General features: G+C 43.1%; 1 protein-coding gene across 8 annotated transcripts in view; it reads left to right on the top strand.

The window, feature by feature from the left end:
• Chd9 (chromodomain helicase DNA binding protein 9) overlaps positions 1 to 23,920 on the top strand; it is a 209,112-nt gene that overhangs the window by 55,876 nt on the left and 129,316 nt on the right. For 2 of the 8 annotated variants that reach the window (XM_060392239.1, XM_060392233.1), the window contains exon 1: positions 18,678 to 19,627. The exons of 2 other annotated variants lie outside the window; for them this stretch is intronic. The gene's annotated coding sequence lies outside the window, so the exon portion shown is untranslated. Of the gene's footprint in view, positions 1 to 14,005; positions 14,289 to 18,677; positions 19,628 to 23,920 lie in introns of those variants that run through there. 4 more of the 8 variants (XM_060392240.1, XM_060392238.1, XM_060392235.1 and 1 more) reach the window with 3 other exon arrangements.

Genomic DNA, 23,920 nt, shown 5'->3' with positions numbered 1-23,920 from the left:
AACTTAATATGTAGACCAGCCTGGTCTGGACCTTATAGACTTCCACCAGCCTCTGTCTTCCAGAGTGTTAAGATTAAGGTATCAGCCACCATTCCTGCCTGAGACACCCACTCCATCCTAAGATTGTAAATTTAAGGAATTTCCTTCATTCTGCTGGTTGCAGTTGGATCTCCATTGTGGGTGGACAAAGCTACATCAGAGACTCAATGAACCTAAGTAGGCCTAAGCGCCTGTTTAACAAACCTGAGTTGTAGGCCAGGTTTCTTTCCCACCTAGTGGTAACCACTATTGTTTTTTTTCCTTCACGTTCACCTCCAAGACGGGAAGAGTACTAATTTTCAGTTGCACATTCTAGTACTTTCAGCAAGTGCTTATGAGCATGTTTATAAGGAACCACAAGGCAGGCAGCATGGGGGGCCGGGGGGGGATCTCACTTCCCAGGCGAGAAAAAAAAGAACGTGCTGATCGGTTCGTCAGCTCTAGATAATTCTCTTTTCATCCTGTATGGTAACCCTTTGGCCTTGTGGTATTTGTTCATTTGTTTGTTGTTGTTTTGAGACACCATTCCACATTGTAGAAACACATAAACCTGGCTGGCCTCTGAACTCACCTGCTCTTTGGCTCTTTGGCTGGCCTGAGGGCCATGATCTTCCTGCTCAACCTGCCAAGTAATGGCTCCCAGCTCCTTTCCGTTGAAAGCTTTCTCCTTCTCTTTCTCCCTACATCCCTTTTTTTTTTTTTTCTTTTTGTCCTTTAGAAACAAGATCTTATTATGTAGCCCAGGCTGGCCTGGAAAATGTAATCCTCCTGTTTGAGTGCTGGAATTATAGACATGCTTCATCGTGTCGAGCACATGGGACAAGGGTTCCGCCACTCAGCAATACCCCTGAAGCAGCCTAAAGTACTGTTTTTCTCTCTTGTCTGTACAAGTCACTGCGTGAAGAGTTTTAACATCCTGATGCCAAGACCCATCACCCCTAGGTGTGGGTAGGGTATGAGTAAAGACAACTTTCAGGTTTCTCTGGAAATATTATTGTACAGTGTCTTCATCTGTTTTCTGTTGCTAGGACAAAATATCTGACACTGGGTAATTTAGAAATTTATGTGGCTCATAGTTCTGGAGGGCAAATGCATAGTGGTCATGTCTGCTTTGCCATCTAGTAAAGGTCCTCACGTGGTGAGGTGGAACAAAGAAATTGGTCTACATCTGTCTTATAAAGCCATCTACATTGTCATGGCCTCATCTAATTCTAGTTTTATTTATTTATTTATTTATTTATTTATTTTTTTTTTTAAAGATTTATTTTTTTTTATGTATATGAGTGTTCTATCTGCATTTACATCTGCCAGAAGAAGGAATCAGTTCACATTATAGATGGTTGTGAGCCACCATGTGGTTGCTGGGAATTGAACTCATGACCATTGGAAGAGCAGACAGTGCTCTTAACCACTGAGCCATCTCTCCAGCCCCTAATTCTAGTTTTAAAGTCCCTACCTCTAAATGCCATCAGCGTTTGGAATTGGTGATTAAGTTTCCATCATGTGAACCTTTGAGAGACATATTCAAACCATAGCACATAGCAAAACTTTTTATTTTTATTTTTTCTTGTTTTTGAGGCAGGGTCTTACTATATAGTCCAGGCTGGCTTTACACTTATATGTAGCTGAGTCTGATCTCAAACTTGTGATCTTCCTGGTTTATACATGCTGAGATTGTAGGTTGGAGACAGCCATGTTTGACTCAAAAAAATTAGGTTTGAGAATTTTTTTTTTAAGAAATGTATTTTGCGGAGCACAAATTTGTGCTTTGTGGCACATGCCTTTTATTCCAGCACTTGGGAGGTAGAGGTAAGTGGATCTCTGTGAGTTCTAGGATAGTCTAGTCTACACAGAGAGTTCAAGAACAGCCAGAGCTATACAGAGAGACTCAGTCTTGGAAAAAAAACAGAAAGTTTTATATATATATATATATATATATATATATATATATATATATATATATGTATTGAGTGTTTTACTTACATGCATATCTGTGTACTATATTTGTGCCTGGTACCAGCTGAGGCCAAAAGAGGGCATTGGATTCTGTGGAAATGTGATTACAAAGGGTTGTGAGATACCATATGGGTGCTGCCAACCAAACATGGGTTCTCTGTAAAAGCAACCAAGTATTCTTAACCACTGAGCCATCTCTTTAGCCCCCAAAGTTGAGAACTTCCTTCCTTCCTTCCTTCCTTCCTTCCTTCCTTCCTTCCTTCCTTCCTTCCTTCTTTCATTCCTCCCTTCTTCCCTCCTTCCTCCTCCTCTTCTTTTTTTGTTTTATTTGCGACAGGGTACATGGTTTCTCCATGTAGCCTTGGCTGTCCTGGAACTCGCTCTGTAGACCAGCTTGTCCACAATCTCAGAGATCCACCTGCCTCTGCCTCCAAAGTGCAGGGATTAAAGGTGTGTGCCACCACCACCCTTAGAGAACATTTGATATAAGTGTCCAGTGTCTACAGCTGGTTAAATGGCAGGTATTTTGTTTTTTTCCATTTGAGCTCAGAGCATCAAGCATGTTAAGGATGTTCTGTGCTGCCCGGTATCTCACCAGTGGCAGCAACAGTTGTTTCTGCTAGAACACTAGACACGTCTTAAGGAATAATCCATTCTGTGTAAAATACACTTTAGTGGAGCATCTGGGTTCTGGGAATATTATGAGAAACTACACTGAATTTATTTATGCCTCAATCCATTTTCTTTCTAGTGGATGGAGATAAATGGTAAATAGTAATCAGTATGTGTAAGAGGTAAGAAGGGAACTGGAGCAAAGGAACCAAGTTCTCAAGAAGAATGTGGAGGAGGGGCATGGAAAGCTTCTGTAAACACAGAAAGGAGAGGAAGTAGGTGAAGAGGCTCAGACAAGAAAGGCTGTGTACTTAAGGAACAGGAAAGACTCCTGCTGTTCTGTTATCTAGAATGGGATTAGCAGATAGTGAGAAGTGGTACTCCAACCTTTCTTTTCTTTCCTTTTTTATTTATTTGTTATGCATACAGTTTTGTGCCTGCATGTACACCTGCATGCCAGATTGTAGATGGTTTTGAGCCACCGTGTGGTTGCTGGGAATTTAACTCAGGACCTTTGGAAGAGCAAGCAGCCTGTACTCTTAACCTCTGAGCCATCTTTCCAGTTCTCCCCCTCCCCCGACCTTTCTTTATCATGTACACAAATGACTCAGTCTATCCTTGCAAATAATACAACCTCTGCAAAGGAACCACACAGAGAAGCATCCTTCAGGAACCAGGGTAATGTGTGCCAGACAATGACAGTGTCACTGTACTAGCCTAAAATCGCTGTTGATGAGAAAAGTTTTTGACATTAGGCTAAAGGGAATAAAATGCACTACAAATTTGATATTCGGAGGATTTTGTCTAATACAGATTCGGAGGATTTAGTCTTTTATCCTCTTGCTAACCATCACTTGAAACTAGGCTGTTAGGGTTCAGGACTATGGAACACAACCTCTCAAGTGTTGAGAATATGTGCGTAGTGATGGGACACCTGCTCCGAAGATCTATGACCCTGGGTTCAATTGTCAGCACAATAAATCAGTAAAGTAAATAATAAAATGAAATAAATTGTAGAATCCAGATTGTCAGCGAGGCAAACTGACCCTAGACATTTGGCTCTCTGATATTCCCTCTCTCTGTGTCTAATATATGTGTGTGTACATACAAACACACACACACATATATATATGTGTATATACATATATGTGTGTGTATGTACATATATATATATATATATATTCCTATCCTTATCCCATATCATAGGCTGGTCCAAACTCCAAAGTCCTATGTCATTAAGGATTACTTTGGGCTTATTAACTTGCTCTAAATTTACAAGTGTTAGTAGGCACATGTCATCATGTCCAGTTTATGTAATGCCGGGGAGTCTAGCCAGGGATTCATGGATGCTAGGCAAATACTCCACCAGCTGAGCTGCATCACCAGCCTCTCTGGCATCCCTCCCTGTCTGTCTTTCTGTCTGTCTCTCCTTGTCTCTGTCTCCATGTCTCTCTGGTGAAAGTAGAGGTGGTGACATTGTGATAGAAGCTACTACCAGGGTCTCAAACATAGGGTCTCATGGAGATGTAGCTCAGGCTGGCCCTTAACTTGCTACGTGGTTGAGGCTGACTTGAACTTCTAATCCTCTCACCTCTACCTCCAAAGTGCTGAGGTTACAAGTGTGCATACTGTATCCTGCTACATCATAGCCAAGAAAGCTCTTCTTAATCTGCCCCACTCTACAAAAATCCTGAAAGGACACCACTGGAACTTTTTGTTTTCTTAAACAGTTTAAATTGTTTTTTGTTTTTTTTTTTTTTTTTTTCAAGACAGGGTTTTTCTGACAGACAGGACTCTGGCTGTACTGGATTCACTTTGTAGACCAGGCTGGCCTCGAACTCACAGCCATTCTCCTGTTTCTGCCTCCCTGAGTACTGGGATTACAGGTTGCGCCACTGAGCCTGGCTTTAAATTGTATTTTTTAAGAGTTTGTCTTGCCTGCATGTGTGTCTGTGCACCACTTGTGTGCCTACTGCCCACAGAGATAGAAGAGAGCATCAGATCCAATAGGACTGGAGCCACAGGCAGTTGTGAGCTACCATGTGGGTGATGGGAATTGAACCTGAGGCGTTTAGACCAGCAGCTGGAGCTCCCCACCCCCACCCCCCTTGAGACACGGTTTCTCTGTGTAGTACTAGCTGTCCTGGAATTTGCTCTGCAAACAGGCTGGCCTGGAACTCAGAAATCTACCTGCCTGTGCTTATCAAGTGCCGGAATTAAAGGTGTGCACTACCACTGAGCCCCTCTCCCACCCCCCAAAAAAGTGAAAGAGAGAGAAGGAGGACTTCGGGTTCTATTTTCTTTGTTTTGAGTATTAGAAAAGACAAGATGGCATAGATGTGACAGAGTTGGTAGAGTGTTTTCCTAGTTTGCACAAGGCCCTAGACCAGATCCCTAGTGCCCCAGATCATCTCCTTAGTGCTCCATATAACTAGACATGTGGGGCCAGATGGTGGTGGCTCACACCTTTAATCCCAGAATCCCTGAAGCAGAGGCAGGTGAATCTCTGTTAGCTTGAGGCCAACCTGGTCTACACAGTGAGTTCCAGGCCAGGGCTGTTATACAGAGAAACCTTGTTTTTAAAAAAAAAAAAAAAAAAAAAAAGAAAAAAGAAACAGGAAGAAGAAAATGATTAGGTGTGGTGGCATAGGCCTGCCATGAAAACACTCAAGTGATGTATCCATGAGGATCAAAAGTTAAAGGTCATCCTTGGCTACACAGTGAGTTTGAGGCCAGCCTGGGACGTAGGAGACCCTGTGTTAATAATGAACAAACAAACCCAGGATGAGTTTTTTTTCTCTAAAAGTAAGATGACTATAATGCAAAGCAGCTGATTAGAAAAACATATTTAGTTTCCATCAGACTTTTGTTTTTGTTTTGTTTGTTTGTTTGTTTGAGACAAAGTCTCACTATGTAGCTCTAGCTGGCCTGCCTAGAACTTATGTAGACCAGGCTGGCCTCAAATTCATGGAGTAATCTCGATGGCTATGCCTCCCAAGAGCTGGGATCAAAGGCGTGTGCCACCACATCTAGCTCCATCAAATTCATGGCTGAGTGATATAGATCATCCATGCTTTTAGGGCACAGCAACTACTGGATCTACAAGGGATGGCTAGTACCAAAATTAATTCCCAAAATAATGCGCTGATATTTGCCCGCTCCATAAAACAGTTCGCCGTGAGGTCAGAAGACAGTCTACCATGTTCATTGTTACATTCCTGGCACCTAGCACTGTGCCTGACTTACTAACAGGTATGTTGAACGCATTCATTTTTCAGATTTCAGTCCTTTTTATGTATCTGGATCCCTCCCCCGCTTGACGCAGATGCATCTTTCCCGCTGGTGAATATATGACCCCAGGGGTGTAAATATGATCTCAGCAGAAGCAAATGCATAAACGGGGTATCGAATGCTCAGGGACATTTATGAATGATAGCCTCCAACCTACTTCTTCCTGAAGACCTTCTAAGGGTAGGACAAGCAACTGTTTCTAAAAACTCACAGTGTTAGACTGAACTGTCCAGCAGGATGAGGGTTTGAAGTATATTCCTAGATAGAGGAAGGGGATAAAACTAGATAAAGCTTAAGTTCTAAGATCTGTCCCTGATCAAATGAGCCTCAGCTAAGAACTAGAAAAACTGCTCCCTGGCTGGACATGGCCTTGGGCTGTTGTCATTATCTGCAGACGATCGTTTGGAAAATGGCACCAACTGAGCATGCTTGAAAATGATGGGTAATGTGTTTAATCTACGGCTAAAAGTTTGTCTGCCTTCTGCTGGCTTTGAATTAAAAAAAAAAAAGAGCCTGGAAAAGAAGTCTAAAGAGCTTTCTAGTGACATACTTCATTCACTTCTGTCTAAGAAAAGCCCATGTTCCTCACTGAGTCAAGGCAATTTCACAACTCCCAGGGAGCCTCTGAGAAATGAATGTTTACTCATTGATGAATCAGCCAGACCCCCTTTTGGGTTCTTTCCCTGGAGTAGACTATCTGAGTTGTTCAAGCTACTCTTAGTGTAACACATAGACATGATGCTATCTCCCGCAATACAATGGCATAATATACTCAAGTTAGGAACCTAACGTACATAAACTATTTTAAGAAGCATACCTTTAGCATTAATAATTCCTTATTCTTGGACTGTAAAAGAACAATTTTTGCCTCTTTTTTTATTGTTAGTTTGGGGTTTTATATTGTTGTCTTTAAATATTTATTTATTTAATGTATATGAGTGTTTTGGTACCTGTGGAGGTCAGAAGAGGGTGTCATATCCCCTGGAACTAGAGCTATGAATGTTTATGAGACACTTAGTAGGTACTGAGACTCAAACCTTGGTCCTTGTTGGAAGAGCCACAAGTGCTCTCGACTGCTGTCTCCTCATCCTCAGCCTTTTGTTAGTTTTTTTTGAGACAGGATTTCTGTCTGTAATCTAGTCTCTGACCTCAAACTAACTGCAATCTTCCTGCCCCAGCTTCCTGAGGACTGGGTTTACAGGCTGCTTTTATCAGGGAATGGACAGTTGGGTTAGTTCCACTTTGGGATTATGAGAATAAGTCTGCTGTGAACATTCGCAAACAGGTTTTTGTGAGGATCTTCTTAATTTCATCTGTGTTGCTATGTCACGTGGTAACTGTGTTTGGCTTTGGAAAGGTATTCTTTGCAGAATAGCTGCACCATTTTACATTTCTACCAGCAGTGTAAGCATTCTAGGTTCTCTAAGTCTTCTTGCTCTTTTGTCTTTATGGTTATAGCCATCCTAATGGATGAAAAGTGGTTTTTATTTGCATTCCTCACGCATTAGTCATATTTTCATGTGCATATTGGTTACTTGTATTTTTTGAGAAATGCGTATCCTTATACTTTGACCACTTTTAAACTAGGTTTTTTCTTTTTGCTTGCTTTGAGACCCAATCTCATATCTCCCAGGGTGGCCTCAAACTTATTATGTATGGAAGAAAGACCTGGATGTCCTCTCCCACCTCCCCCACCTCCCTTTTGGTCTTAATAATTTGGTCACCATCTTTCCATAGAATCTCTGGTTAGATTTTATCCCACTGGTTGGGTTTTAGGAAAACTCACCTATATTTGCTAATAATAAAACATACTTGGACTGGGGGGGGTGTCTCTCAGTGGTATAGTACTTGCCTAGCATAAACACGGCCTTGGCTTCATTCTCATTCTGTTTTGTTTTGAAAAACAGAATGAGACTGTCTGTAATAATGACCATATAATAGTGGTGCATGATTTCCTTCCACTCTTTTTAAAATTATAGTGTCAATTTTTATTTATTTTTAAGCTGGGCACAGTGGAACACACTAGTAATTCCAGCACTCAGAGAGGCAGAGGCAAGTAGATCTCTGTGATTTCAAGGCCAGCCTGGTCTACAAAGTGAGTCTAGGACAGCCAAGGCTACATAGACAAACCCTGTCTCAAGAAATAAACAAAAAATACTTTTTTTTGTGGGTACAGTTGAGACAGGGTGTCTCTATTTGGCCCTGGGTATCCTAGAATTTGTTATATAGGTGAGGGCAGCCTCAAACTCACAGAGATCTCCTGCATCTGCCTCCCAAATGCTGGGATTTTAGGTGTGCTCCCTGAGAAATTTATTGTTGGTTTGTAAGCCTCCTTTCTTTATCTTGGAGGCTATACATGGATTAGGTATATGGTTTTCTCTTATCTGTGTTTCTTCTCCTTTCTTCTCCTTCTCTTCCTCTGTTGATCTCTGCCTCTTTCTCTTTCTCCAGAGGCTTACTTTGTAGCTCAGGCTAGCCTGGAACTCACTCCCTAACTATGTAGGTTAGGATGGCCTTGAATTTGCAGCAGCCCTCTGTCTCTGGATCCTTTGTATGGGGATTAGTTGTGTGAGCCACCAAGCCTGGTTCTTTACACTAATTATTGTTTTTTTTAGATTTATGTATATGGGTGTGCCTGGTGCCCACAGAATAGAGCCTCAGGTCCCCTGGAGCTGGAGTTACAGACAGCTGTGGAAGAACAGCCAATGCTCTGGACCACTGAGAGATCTCTCCAGCTTGCCTTTGCCTTGCTTGTTTTGCAACAGGGTCTCATGTTGTCCAGGCTGGCCCCTTGTGCTTTGTATATGCTAGGTAAGAACTGTGGTCTACAGAGCTAGTTCCAGGACAGCCATTGCTAGACAGAGAAACCCTGTCTCAACCCCCAACTCTCCCCCTCCCCCAAGAAAGAACTCTACCAACTGAGGGATATCTCCAGTCCTCCTTTTACTTTCTTTTCCTTTTAAGGAAATGTTTTAGAAATTATCTTTATTTAATTATGGGGGGGGTTGTAGGTTAGAGGTCAGAGGATAGCCCAAGGAAGTTAGTTCTGTTCTTCTATCAAGAGTTGCAGGGTTCAGACTAAGGTTGTCAAGCTAGCCTGAAGTACCTGCTCAGCCATCTCTTGGGCCTTCTTTTCATTTTCTTATGGGTTTCCTTGGAAACACAGAAGTTTTCCTATTTTGGGGATGTTTGGTTTATTTACTTCTTAGTTTTGGGCTCAAAAACTTCCAAGTGCAACAAAGTTGGATTCTTTTTTTGTCAGTATGTTTGGATGTCATGTGTGAGAAACCATTGCCTAATCTAGGGTCCCAAAAACCTCATTACTCCTGTCTTCTTCTTCCTAATTACAGTTTTATCTCTTACATGTAACATCATCCCTTTGCTTTCTTTGTGTAGTTTAAGGGGGAGTCAACTTTATTTTCTAGAATGAGTGTGCCTAGGTATCCATTTGTTTAAAGCATTGTGCTTTCCCAGTTTAAATGTCTCAACCCTTCTGTAATCCACACATGGAAGAGTTTATTTCTGCATTTCTTGTTATTCAAATGTATCTGTATGATTGTTCTTGCATCACTACCACACTCTCTTAATTACTATAGCTTTAGAGAGAGTTTTGAAACCAGGAGCATGGATTCTCTAACTTTCTTCCTTTTCAAGGCTATTCCGATTATTCCATGTGGACTCAGCTGTCTTAAGTCATACTTGTGTCTGGTCCGGTTTTCCCACCTGGTGTCCTAGCAAACTATAATAGATAAAACCATCAGAGTCATACATGGACCTTTCACCAGCACTAAGATAAAGCGATATTATCTTAAGATAAGCCAGGTACATTCTGGTCAAGATGAAGTCACTTTCATCTTAGTCTATACAACGTTGTTGGGGCTAGGTATGGTGGCTCATACCTATAATCCCAATACTTAGGAAGCAGAGGCGGGAGGATCAGGAATTCAGTCATCCTCAGTTACATAGTGAATGTGAGGCCAGCCTGGGTCAAGAGAAACCTACAAATGAGGGGAACTGTGGGGAATCTAGCTGTCTTGTTTCTGTAAGCATCCAATAAGTTTCACCCTGCAATGCTGGATCTGCCTTAGATCTGTGTGCCTCTCCTTCTTCAGTCCCATGGCAGAATAGGGCCCGTCCTTGTACTCCAGGGCTGGGGTGTTTGGGAACATTTGGACATCACTTTTCAGGGTAAGTAAGCTTTGTAGTTTCAAGCTTGGATGTATCAGTTTACTTCCAGGGTGAACAGGTGGTGAAAGGAATCACTAATGAAGTTAGTTATTTGTTTGCTTTGTCACTTACATTTGTGATGTCAAGTACAAGAAACCAGTAGTCAGGTATGGAGGTACATCCTGGAGAATTACCATTTCTCAAACTTGCAAGAAAGACATTTACCAATTTGCATTGTGGGATATCCTTTTGGTGACCTAAATTAAAATGTCTTTGCAGGGAATTCTTTCTAAGGTGTCAAATTAGTCACTCACCCTTCAAAATCAAAGTTTTTATAAACATGGACTTGGAAATTCAAGCTGAAGGCTGAATGTAATGTAATGTTTAAGAATTATAGATGCTGAGGGCAGATAGCTGCTCTGTGTTTAAATATTTCTGTCAGTCAATGACTGTGTAACTAGGACAAATTCTGAATCTCCTTCATGTATAAAATGGGAAAAAGAATCTATTCCTCGTTGAACAGTTGTTAAGACTGTCTCAAAAAAAAGTAAAGGTAAAATAGAATAACAACTGTCAGCACAAGTGTCTGGGAATGGTTACATTTCAGTAATTGACATCTGCTATGGGATGCTTCATTCAGAGAGTAGAAAACAGCTGTGTCATCACAGAGGCTTTATGGTAATCTGGATCACCACGTTCATGGGTGAGAGGCCTTTTTGCTCTGATATACCGGGTAGGAATGGAGTGTGAAGGGGTTCCTGCCCGGGTCCATTTTGGCCACCATTTTGCTTTGGATAGCCATGGCCTGACATGAACAGTTTTTACTAGGTTTTGATGTTGTTTGTGATATGGATCCTTGCTAACTTCAATTACAGAGTGTAACACAGACACATTGCTTTGGAATCATCCTCTGCTGTCACCTTTGGGAGTTCATTCCAAAAATATCACTAAGAACAACACTGGGATTTAATAAATAGATGGCCCCAGTTGTGATCTCAGTACTTGGGAGATAAAGGTGAGGACTACAAATTCAGGGCTAGCCTAGGCTACATAGCAAAATCTTCACTCAACAAAACAACAGTGCGGTGAAAACCAGTCACTGAATAGCCAAAATAGATATCAGCAGAACCAGTTGAAAAAGTTGTGGGGAAGGAGAGCCCCACCCAAACTCATGAAAGCTTGAGAGTCTAGGGCCAGCAAGATGGTTCAGTTAGAGAAACGTGATTTCTGGTGGGTTTGATGACATAAGTTTGAGCCCTAGGACCCATATGGTAGGAAGAACGGACATGCTTTAGCTGTCCTATGACTGCTATCCACATGCAAGCCCATGCACACGTGTCTACTCACACAGTAAGTAATAAATTTTTAAAAATTTGGTAGTTTGAACTTTATATATCATAACGCTCAGGATGCGAGGCTAAGCACTGCACTCAGGGTCAGCCGCTTTGGACCCAGAGAAGAGCATGTCTGATTTCATGCGGGTTGATGCCCCAGGTCCCGCCTCTGAGAAAAAGGTATCGGACGGGTCTGATGCTCTTTGGGTGGATGACACCTAAATGAACATCGGTACAAAGTCCCAATTTATTTCTAATATCAGAGATCAGACCTCTACTCTTGCCTGATGCGTCTAAAACAAAAAGGGGGAACTGTAGAGAGCTGCGGAATGCCGCGCCTTAAAGATGGAGCTGGTTTCCGCCTTCCACCTTCCCGATGGTGAGTGCTCTCTGTCACGAACAACTCCACATTTGGCTAAGGCCGAGGATCTGGCTTGCTTCCATGTATGTGGACCTATCTGCATTGCCCCCGTGGCACGCCTGGGTTGGCTACCCAGAGGCTATTTAAGCTGTGGGCTGGCTTTCCCCAGGGTCCGAGGATTGTTCAATGTTCCTGAATAAACTGCATTGAAAACAAAACAAAACAAAAAAAAAATGGAAAGAAAAAGTTTTACTTCTTTTTTAAAAGGGAAGTTGTTTGATAAAAACATTGCCTTACAGTGATGGAGACATACCAAACCAGGCATAGGTTGAAAACAAACAGCATCATGGAGGCTTTTATTACAGGAATAAATTCTACACTTTTTTGAGGGCACGCACAGATTGTAAGTACAGTAATGTTGATAGTGATTGATTCTTTAAACAGTATACATAATTTCCAGAAAGCTGTGTTCAAGAGACCATGTTTTTCATTAGATCATGGGCAAAAAAAAGGTTTTGCTTTTTGTTTGCTTGTTTGGTTTGGTTTGGTTTGGTGAGACAGGGTTTCTCTGTGTAGCCCTCACTGTCCAGAATTCACTTCGTAGGCCAGGAACTCAAAGCAATATGTCTACCTCTGCCTCCCAAGTGCTGGGATTAAAGGTGGGCGCCACTACCACCCCAGCGGAAGGAAAGTTTTTTAAGCAACTGAAAAATTTCATTTATATGGAATAACTTCTGCAATGCCAGATAAGTGGTACTGGTCTTCTATTTGACACAAACACAAATAAGCAATGTAGGGCGTTGACAGTTCTGAGAACCTGACTGCGCACCTCATTCTGGTTCAGCGTGGTTCTTGTTATTAAGCATCCTTCAGGGGAATCACAGTTGCAGTTGTAACCTTTCTTTCGGGCATTTTCCCTCCCAGCTCTGTCATTCTCTCAATTGGGAGAATCTCTACTCTGGAGGCGCTTGCATATTCCCTCATGTAAAGAATGAGATTACTTAGAAGATGTAGCTCCCTGTAGAGTGCTTGGGTAGCACGTGGAAGGCCCTTTAAAAAGCTGGCTTCAGTGATGATGACTCAGCTGGCAGGAGTTCCTGCTGCCAAGTCTGAGGACCCTAGTTTGGCCACCAGAATCCACATGGTGAAAGGACAGAGCTAACTCCTGCAAGCTGCTGTCTGACCATCACATGCCCACTCTACCGTACACAAATATAAAAAATTTTAATAAAAAACCACAACCATCTGCTCAGGCACAAACCAGGACTCCTTTATGGAGACTCAAATTCAGGAGATTTGGATCCACTGGAGGATGCACATTAACTCCCACCCACACTGGATTTGAAAACAGCAAGGAGCTTTGAACAAACGTAGACAGGTTTACCGAAGTTCAAATATTCAGTTATTTTGTCTACCTTAAACCTAAATATGGATGGAAAAATCCTTAATTAGGTTATAAGGTCAGTTCTGGGTCTGGAAGTAGAGACTGATAGAATTTTAGAGCCGGAACGCTTTTTAAAAGAGGCGTCCAGCCTCTTCGTTTTGCAGAAGACCAAGGCCCTGAAACACATTGAGACAATGTAGGTCACTCAGTTAATTAGTGACAGCAGGAACTCCTGTGTCCCAGCACCTTCCAAAGACAGTGGTTTTCAAGTGCGTGCTCAGCCCTCCCCTCCTTTATTTATGCCGCCCCTCTTCCACTTCGCTTCCCCTTTCTAATGGCGATCCGGAACGGGAGCCCTGAACCCGGGGCGGCCCTCCCATCGAGGCACGCTGCCGCGTGGATCAGAGCTCGGTCCCGTCGCCCTTTTCGCAGCAGGTGCTCGGCACCCAGCTTTCTTTAATCGCTGCATCATCGGCGGCGGCCTTGGCAGGGCTCGGGTTTTGCAGCACACGCGTGTCCCCGGGGGCTTGGCGCGCACGGAGGACGCGGAGGGCCGGAGCCACGCGGCTCAGGAGGGCTTCCCGGGCCCGCGTGAGTGACCTCGGCGTCGACCCCGCAGGCCGGGGGCAGCCGGGGCGTGCCCGCGGGGCCTGACGTGGCGGGGCCTGACGTGGCGGCGGGGAACCGGCCGTGCACTGCCCCACGCTCCGGCCAGAGGGCGCCCGGCCACAGCCTTTCCCCGCCCCGGGGCCGCCCGGGGGCCGCCCCGCGCGGACCGCCCCGGAGCCGAGCGGCGACCCCGCCTCCCGCGGCCCTCAGTCCGGGGTCGGGCCGGGCGGACCGGCGCGGAGCCGCGTAGGCGTCCTCCTTTCTAGGGAGCCGGTGCCGGAGCGAGCGACGACCCGAGCTGCGCCGGTCACGGCCGCCCCTGCGCGCCGGGGCCAATCAGCGGCGCGGTCACAGATATGCAAATGAGGCGCCGGTTGCTGCGGGAGTGCCGCTCGCAGGGGCTGGTGGGGTCGCACCGGGGGAGTGAACCGGGCCAATCAGGCGGGCGCGTGGCGCGCGGGGGGGCGGCGCCCCGGCTCGCCTCCCTCCTCCGCTCCCGGCCGGGCTCTGACAGGGGGGCCTGGCCGTGCAGCCGGTAAGTGCCGCCGCTCGCCGCGGCCGCCCGCCTAGTCCGGCGTGGGGAGGACGCCCGGGGGCGCCGCGGGACGGCAAACACCGCTCAACTGGTGGAGACTGGCGGGGGAGGGGGTGTTAACCCGGCGGTCGCCGGAGGCCGCCCCCGCCCGGCCGGCCGCGCGCGTGTCAGGCCCGGAGGGCGAGGCGGGGGGCGGCGGGGAGCCTCGGCCGCGGCGGTGAGTACGTGCGCCCGCCGCCCGCCCGGCTTCGGACGCTCGGGGCCGGGCGCCGGGGAGGGGGCGCCGCCTGCACGTGCGGCCGGCCGCACCGGGGCCCGCCCGCCTGTCATGGCCGCGTCGCTGCCCTGCGCCCGGGGGTCGGGACCCGGCGGCCGCGCCTGTTGCGTGAGCCGGAGGTGAACCCCGGTGGGCCGGGCGCGGGGCGGGCGCCGCTGCTGCTCGGGGTCGGTCCCCGCCCGGGCGCGGGCTTGCCTGGTCCCTTGCCCGCTGTCTCGCCTCGGTGACTCGTGACAGGGCGTCCCACGCGAGCAGTGGGCTCTCGGGAGCATTGCACGCCCTTGGCACTCCCCCACGCCTCGCCTCCTGCTCCCCCCCCTTCCCTGCCCTCCCCACGCCTCCGGGGCCACCTGGAAGGCCTCTCCGCATCTGCGGAGGGTCCGTGCCAACCGGCGCTGCTGCTTTCTCGGAGCCTGTCAGGGTGTGGGACGGAGTTGGGTGGCTCCGAGGCTCTCCTTGCTGACATCCATCCCGAAGCCAAGCACGGACCCGGAAAGCCTGTGTGTCTTCCTGGCCTGTCACAGCTGCCAGCTCAGAGAGTGATTTGCTTGTTCCTTTTTTGGTTTTGTTTTGCCTGTTAAGAAGGGAAAGCAAAAACTTTTCAGGACAAAGTAGACACGAATTAAAGTTGTGACACAGTCGAGGTCTTAACAGTGCTGCACTATTACTTTCCTGGGAGCTCGGTCCTGACACTGATGTGACTTCTTATCCATTTACCCGAACTTGCCCTATGCAATAAAGTTATTAATAAAAACCACCATCGCACTGGGTTAGAGAGATGGCTCAGAGGTTAAGAGCCCTTACTGCAGTGTCAGTACCAGAGTTCAAATCCCAGCACCCACATCGGGCAGCTCACAGACACGTGTAACTCCAGCTCCAGCCTGACTTTTGTGGACACCCGCACGTGCACGAGTACACACACACACACTTTAAGAAAAGAATTACTATTGGAAGTTAATTTTCCAGTTTTGTTGCCACTTTTACTGACTTCCGTTCTCTAGTTCTTCAACTTAAGATTTGAACAGAAAACGGGTTATTTTATGTAATGTTACTCTACCTAAACTCTACATAACTGTGCAATCATTTTGAAAAAATCCATGAGGTCTACAAACACGTGCTTACACAGAACACAAACATTTCACATTTGCAGGGTGGGGAGGATGTTTTCACTGTAAAGGATGATTACAGTGTTTCTCTTGAATTTAGATGCCCTCTTTTGCTAACAGATAGTATAGAGCCTGGATGTTGGGTAAATGGTACATGAAATTCATCTATTGCTCTGAGCAAGTTAACCTGTGTTATGTGTTCCGGAAGACAGATTCTGTTTCTGATGCGGCTTTGAGAATTCACACTAAGTAGTTTACAGTGTCCAGAGTTTTAATTTTTCCCACTGGCTTCAATAATTCACTGGCCCATGAGTGGTGGCATAGGGCTGTAATCTTAGCACTTCCAGGCAGAGGCAGGAGGAGCCCTGCAAATGAAGTGGGTTCCGGCCTAAAGGACTACATTAGCGAGACCTTGTCTCAAAAACAAACAACTCAAAGCTACTCATTAAATCCAACAAAATATTGGCATGTGTCAGTCCTAACAGTTTCATTTGAACTATAGACTATGTAATAAGGACATGAAATGCACTGGGGAACAAACTAGTTGCTACTCAGAGTTGGTTAACTAACTTTAACATCCTTGAATAATAAATATCCAGGGAAATGAATAATGTAGTAAAAAGAAAAGAACCTCCCCCCATGCACCAGCCTGTGATTGGTTGAGTAGGAGGTGATGCTTTAAAGGCACAGAAAATACTGTTAGAAAATAACAGAGTGCTGGTGTAACATTAAAACCCTCTTTTTGGAGTACTTGTTTCAGACAATGAATCAAGACTGTGTCTTAACTAGATGTGTAACTGTAGTCAGGTGTCTTGATTCCTGTCAGTCTTATATTTCTGTTTCATCTAGTTTCTTGGATGCCAGAAATGGTAGCATACACCTTTAATCTCAGAACTCAGGAGGCAGAGGCAGGTGGATCTCTGCGTTTGAAGCCAGCCTGCTCTACACAGGAGTTCCAGGTGAGCCAGGGCAACATAATGAGACACTATATCAAAAACAAAGGAAAAGCAATTTCACTCAGCTTTAGAATTTTAGGATTCTGAATATCTCATGAGATCTGTCATCTGAAAAAAAAATACACACATAAAAAGTATTTTGTGTTAAGAAAAGACAAAGGTTTAAAAACAGTGGTATAGTTGGTTTTCCACAAAAAGTATTTTTTAGAAAGAAAACTGTCATGTCAGCAAGTATGCATCAAGGTTAGAATGTGGCATCCTTATTGAGAAGTGTAGGAAAATATTAAAACGAATAAAATAACAGATTTTTAACCTTTGAAGTATCTTGAGTGACTTTTAGCTCAACTCTAATGCTCTCCCCCAAACAGGCTCTCACTATATAGCGCTGGCTGTCCTGGAACTCACTAAGTAGCAAGGCTGTCCTCAAACTCACAGAGATCTGCCTGCCTCTGCTTCCCAGGTGCTGGGATTAAATGTATTTGATACTATACCCCCCTTCAACTCTTTAAAGCAATTGAATATATTCTACTAGAAGTTGTGGCCTGGATGGGAGTGATGCACACCTGTAATCTCAGTGTTTGGGAAGCAAAGGCAGGCGAATTTCTGAATTTGATGCCAGTGTGGTCAACAGAGCGAGTTCTAGGACAGTTAGGGCTACACAGAGAAACCCTGTCACAAAAAAAAAAAATCAGTAAATTGACAATTTGTACATTGTATTTGTGTGTGTGAGCGTGCATACATCTGCTTGTGTGTGCATGTGTAAAACTGGGGTTTGCTATGCAAATTGAGTTCAGACTCATGATGCTGTTGAAATAACTGGTATAACTGTCATGTGCTGGGATTAGAGGCCTGTGCTATCATACCCAGCTAATAAGATATACTTTAAAAATAATTTTCATTATTTCTTTTGAAACAGTCTCATTATGTAACTTTGGCTGTCCAGGAACTCGTTATGTAGACTAGGCTGGTCTTGAACTCAAAGAGATCCTTCTCTCTGCCTCCCAAGTGCTGGCATTAATGGCACGTGAAATCATGCCCATTATGTATGTGTGTGTATTTAATTTGTAAGTTTTATTTTATGTGTACAAGTGTTGTGCCTACATGTATATATTTGTACCACATGTTTGGTTGGTGCCTGTGGAGGTCAGAAGCATTGGCTGTCCTAGAACTGGGGTTATGGATGATTGTGAACCACCATATGTGTGCTGGGAACTGAATTCCAGTATTCTGGAAGGGCAGCCAGTGATCTTACCTACAGAGCCATCTCTCCAGACCTTTTAAAAGATTTTATGTATGAGGATTTTATCTGTACATGGTAACATAGGGTAGCTGGAATGGTGAGCCACCCTGTGGGTGCTGGGAACTGAATCCAGGTCCTCTGGAAGAGCAGCAAGTGCTGTTAACTGCTGAGACATCTCTCCAACCATAAGACATTTTTTAAAAGAAAAAAATGAAATAATTGATCGAGTGGAGAATTTATCAGATAATGGTATAATAAGAATATAAAAATTTGAGGCAGTTGGTCAGAGTGAAAGAATATTGATGAGTGTTTGAATAGGTTTAAAAGCCAAAAGTTGCAGAAGAAATTTATGAACATTTCATATGAAGATTTTACTTTTAACCTTCTATTACATAGATTTCTTATGTGATATAAGATTTAGTCTTTTTATACTTACTTGGGTACCTCTGTTTACTTCCTTATTGGGGCTTTAGCTTTCCACCTCTTGAAACTTTACCAGTCTTGAATACTCAGGTTTGAATCTACTTATGAACAACATTATCTCATTATTGTGACTCTTGAGATTTCTCCTTCCTATTACACATTTGTCTCACTTATTTGACATACCATGTATGAATGCATGACTTCTTGACTTTCTATATAAGTTTCCAGGAACATTTTTGTTTCTCCTTTATAGAAACAGATAGAAAGCTGACCAAATGTCATTGGTAGAAAGGGAGAAGGGGTAGTCCCTTTTAGCTGTAGTTGTTCTTTGTATTTGGATTTGTGTGCAGTCACTCACTGAGCAGATGTATTGTGATCTCTTAACTATTAGCTATAACACATTAAGTGAGAATATACAAAGTGATTCTTACATTTGTGAAACCTACAGTATAATAGTAAAGACAGAACAAGTATATAATTGTAAAATGACAATTTTTCTGATGAGTCCAATGAAAAAAAGAACATTGCTATGAGACACAGATGTAAAGGATTTTAGAGTCAGTGGTTAGAGAGTAGTACTCCAGGTAGCGGCATTTAAGTTAGGACATTAAAAATAAGGAACCAGAAGGATTAAAAAAAAAAAAAGAAAGAAAGAAAGAAACTTTCTGTGAGAATGAAAAAATAGATTTGAAGATTATGAAGAAAGGACTTAATTAATTTATTTTTTTTAAAGATATTTTGGAGCCAGGTATGGCAGTATATACATGTAATCCCAGAACTTGGGAGGTTGGAAGATCAGCTTGGGAGGAAGATCAAGAATTCAAGGCTAGTCTTGACTCCATAGCAAGTTTGAGACCAGCCTGGGCTACAACTCTGTAGCCCAAAAAGCTGTTTTGAAGACAGATTCCAGCAAGGCAATAGTGAAGGAATAGCACTGTAGAACTGTCATTGTCTAGGTAAGGCATCATGGTATTGGTAATAGAGTAGCAGCTATAAAGATGCTGTAAAAGAAAAGCTGTAAAGGAAAGTAAAAGGTTATATGCCTTGTGAATGTTTTATAGATATCCTTTACTTATGCATGTATTTGAGAGAAACTGAACAGCTGATGAGCTTGTGGGGTGGGGTGGGAAGCAGTTGACAGCTTCTTGATGGATTGGATGTTAGGAAAGGTATCGACAATTATTTCATTGATGATTTCTGGCTTAAGGAGCAAGATGATGGTGTGTGATTTGCTGAGATGAAGATGATGAGTGGAAGAAAGGGTTTGTCCAGAAATCAAGTTTTGACATCATCGCAGAACAGTGCTTCAGAAAGTTGAGTCTGCCTTTATGTGAATGGTAGGTGCCTCGGGACAGGCTTAATGTATGTGTGAGGTGGAAGTAAGGTATATTTACAGAGTGTTTTGTTTTTGTCTTGTTTTTCTGTGGCTTGTTTTTGGAAAAAAAAATGTTTTAAGACATTCTCACCTGACTGGCCTGGAACTCATTGAAATCTCACTGTTTTAGCCTCTCCAATGCAGAGGTGATAGGTTTGCACTCCCACACCTGGCTTTTTCAGAGAGTATGTTTTTGTTGAAAGAAGAAGCAAGTTTTATACTTCTACTAAAACTTGATAACGCTGGGCTGGGGATGTGGCTTAGCAATTAAGAACACTTACTAGTCTACCAGACTTCCAGAGTTTGGATCCCAGCACTTATATCAGGCAGCTCACAAATGCCTGTAACTCCAGTTCCAAAGGATCCTGTGCCCGCTTCTAGCCTTCACGTGCACCTGCATATACATATGTGCCCCACATGTAAATAAATACAGTTGAAAATTAAGGTGGCCAGCAATAGAGGGATACTCCGACCTCTAACCGCCATACACATTCATGCACACGTGTGCATACTCACTCCTGTGAATACACACACATAAATGATAAATAAAATGAATATGGGGATATTTAAAATGGCTTTTTAAAAAATTATTATTTGTATGTGTGTGTGCCATGGTGTGCATTTGGAGATCAGAGCACAACTTTGTGGAGTTCCTTCTTACGTGTTTACATGAATTCTTTTCCACCCAAAGGCATTTAAGTCTAGATTTGACATTCCTGTTTGGTTTTACAATTGAACCAATGAGCTACAGAAAAGTTGAGGTGTAGATATTAGGAAAGTATTTGAGAAATTCCATAGTTTAATGAATGCACTACGTATCTAAACATGTGACAATATACTTACTGGTTTTACTTTGGTGAAAGTGCCTTAAACTCAGTAGTATGCAGACATTAAGAAGTCTTTTTGTATACTGAGTTGGTTGCTCTTTTCTGTTGAATGACATCTATTTCTGTTATTTATAAATATTTCCTTATATTCACAATAGTGTTTTGTTTTGTTTGCTTGTTTTTTGTTTGTTGTTTGTTTGTTTTTTCAAGACAGGGTTTCTCTATGAGCCCTGCATGTCCTGGAATTTATCTGTGGACCAGGCTGGCTTCGAACTCAGAAATCCACCTGCCTCTGCCTCTGCCTCTGGAGTCATGGGATTAAAGGCATGCACCACCACCACCTTGTTGTTGGTTTGCTTTTTAAGACTGGGCATGCAACTCACTGTATAAGCTAACTTGGCCTCCGACTCATGGCAGTCTTCCTATCTCAGCCACCCCAAGTGTGCTACAATTACAGGCATGAACCACTCTGACTAGCTTAGTTAGGTTTTTAAAAGCTATTTTTGTTAAATTATGACAGATGTGTAGAAAAGCATAAAAATCACATGTATACAAGTCTGTGATTTATTACAAGATAAACATATCTCTGAAAACTACCACCCAGGTTAAAAAAAATGAACATTATCATTAGCAGTCCGGAAACTCCCCTCATAGGCCTTTCTAATTACCACTCCCTTTCTGTCTTTCCAGAGGGAACCATTATCCTGACTTCTGTAACCATAGATTAGTTTTGCCAGGTTTTCAACTTTATTAAGTGGAACAATATGCTATGTATCCCTTTGCATAATATTTCTGAGAGTCAAATGTATGCATGTAGGAACAGTACTCAATATATTTTCATTGTGTTTATTCTGATAGACACAGTTTTAGTTTTGGACTGTAATTCATAATACAGAAATGAGCATTTATGTATGTATCTTGGTGAATGTGCACATATGGTTGGTCCTTCCTTCCTTCCTTCCTTCCTTCCTTCCTTTCTTTCTCTCTTTCTTTCTTTTCTTTCCAGGTTTTCTCTGTGTAACTTTGGCTGTCCTGTACTCACTTTGTAGGCCAGGCTGGCCCCAAACTCATAGAGATCCACTTGCCTCTGCCTCCCTAAGTGCTGGGACTACAGGTATGTGCCACCATGCCCAGCTATGGGTGTATATTTCTACAAGTGGAAAACTTAGTTATACATATGTACATGTTCAATTGGCAATAATGCTTTCTTGTTTTTCCAGATTTGTTCCAATTCACACATATAAAGAATACATAAAAGTGCTGATTATTAATTCAGTTATGTGGTTTTATTAACCTACTAATGTATTTAGTAAGTCTTCAGTATCTTTAGATATTAATATTAATGATAAATAGCAAGTTCTATATGTGGAATGCAGTGCAGAGGACTGTATGATAACAAGTATAAAATTATTTTAGTTTAAAAATGAGGCAAGATAGAAATGTTAGCCTGGGCTATGGGAGAATATGTCTCAAAAAAGAAAAAAACCTGAAAAACAATTAAATAAGCAATAGCTCAGAATAACTATGCCTGCTCCCCAACCTGTAAAAAAGAAGAAGAAAATGGAAGAGGAAAGGGAATGAAGAAGGGAATCAGTCTGTATTAGGAAAGGAGTATAAAATATATTAAAAATAAAATATTGTCCAGACTTGATGGTGCACATCTTTAGTCCCAGTACTTGGGAAAGTAGAGACATGCAGATCTCAGTGGGTTGGAGGCTAGCCTGGTGTCCTTAGTGAGTTTCAGGCCAGCCGTGAGTACATAGACCACATCTCTCCCTTTTTAAGGGCATGTGCCACCATGCCTACTTTGATTTGATTTTTTTCTTCTAAAAGTTACAGGTTTGTTTGTATTACATATATGTGAGCTGCTGGTGGTTATAAGCCACCTGATATTGTTGCTGGGAGCTTAGTCTGGGTCTTTTATAAGAGTAGTAAGCACTTTTAGCCACTGAACCATCTCTCTAGCCTGAGACTCTGTCTTTAAAAGTTTTTTTTTAATGAATCAGGTGTGGTGGTACATGCCTTTGATCTCAACATTTAGGAAGCAGAGGCAGTCAGAGAGTTTGAGGCCAAACTGGTCTACAGAGTGAATTTCTGGACAGCCAGAGCTACACAGAGAAACCTTGTCTCTAAAAACCAAGATAACAGGTTATTTATTCATTCACTAATTTATTTATTTTTTATTCTTTTCATGTGTATTAGTATTTTGCTTGCATGTATGTCTGTGTGAGGATATCAAATCTTGGAGTTACAGAGAGTTGTGAGCTGCCATGTGGGTGCTGGGAATTGAACCCAGGTCTTCTGGAAGAGCAGACAGTGCTCTTCAGTGCTCTTAACTGTGGAGCATCTCTCCAGCCCAAAAGAAAAAGTTTTTTGTTTTTTTAAATAGAAGTTAGCTGGCAGAATTTCCAGAAGTATTGATAGGACATATATATTACATAAGCAGGCATCCAAGTGGTTACTCTCTCTTACCTTAGGCTGGTAACCTCAGGAAGGCCAATCAGGTGTTAGCTAACTTCCTTAAAGTAGTATGAAGTTGGATTTTTTTAAAATAATTTTCATTTTTTTATATTAATTACAGGTTATTTACTTTGCATCCCAGCTGTAGCCCCCTCCCTCATTCCCTCCCAATCCCACTCCACCTCCCTCGTTTCCTCCTTGCCCCTCTCTAAGTCCACTGATGGAGGGACCTCCTGCCCTTTCATCTGATCCTAGTTTATCAGGTTTCATCAGGACTGGCTGCAATGTCCTCCTCTGTGGCCTAGCAAGATTTTGTATCTTTAGTAAGAAATACATTTTAAAGCAACCATTTATAGTATTTGAAGAAAATGGAATTTAATTTCTTAAATATTTGAATGTGAAATGGCATTTTAGAAGTTCTACTGTGGTTGTTCCAAGATCTGATTGAGTTTTGAAATGATAAGTGAATTTGGTAGACATGAAGTCACTGCACAGAGCTTAGAATGTCATAAACTACTTCAAGAACAACTCCAAGAAAGAAAATCCATGGCAGTGTAATGTTATAAGAACCAAAGGAATTTCTATGAAAAGAAGTGGTCAGTTGGACAGAGCTTAGAAAACATTTGAGCAGTTTTCCTTGTGGGTAGGTCGTTGTGGTAGCAGCACCAGAAATGAGTTATGTAGTCTGTCTTTTTCTCTTTTCTTACTCATTTTTGGGGTTGTGTGTGTGCATCCCAGCATAAATGTGGAGGCCAGAGGATTACTCTCCTTCCACTGTTTGGGTCCTAAGGATAAAACTCGGGTTGTCAGGCTTTGTGGCAGATAACTTTACCTGCTCAGCCATTTTAGCAACCCTAAAGACAGTCAGTCTGTCTGTCTTCCTTTTTATTGTTTGATGTAGGCTTTTTTAGGATGAGGTCTGCCTATATTGCACATATTGGTTGGTTTTATGCCTCGTTGTGTCACTA

The sequence above is a fragment of the Meriones unguiculatus genome, chromosome 10, assembly GCF_030254825.1.
Source record: "Meriones unguiculatus strain TT.TT164.6M chromosome 10, Bangor_MerUng_6.1, whole genome shotgun sequence".
In the NCBI taxonomy this organism is placed as follows: domain Eukaryota; kingdom Metazoa; phylum Chordata; class Mammalia; order Rodentia; family Muridae; genus Meriones; species Meriones unguiculatus.
The sequence above is the reverse complement of the archived record's forward strand: the minus strand, read 5'-3'. Positions and strand labels throughout refer to the sequence as shown.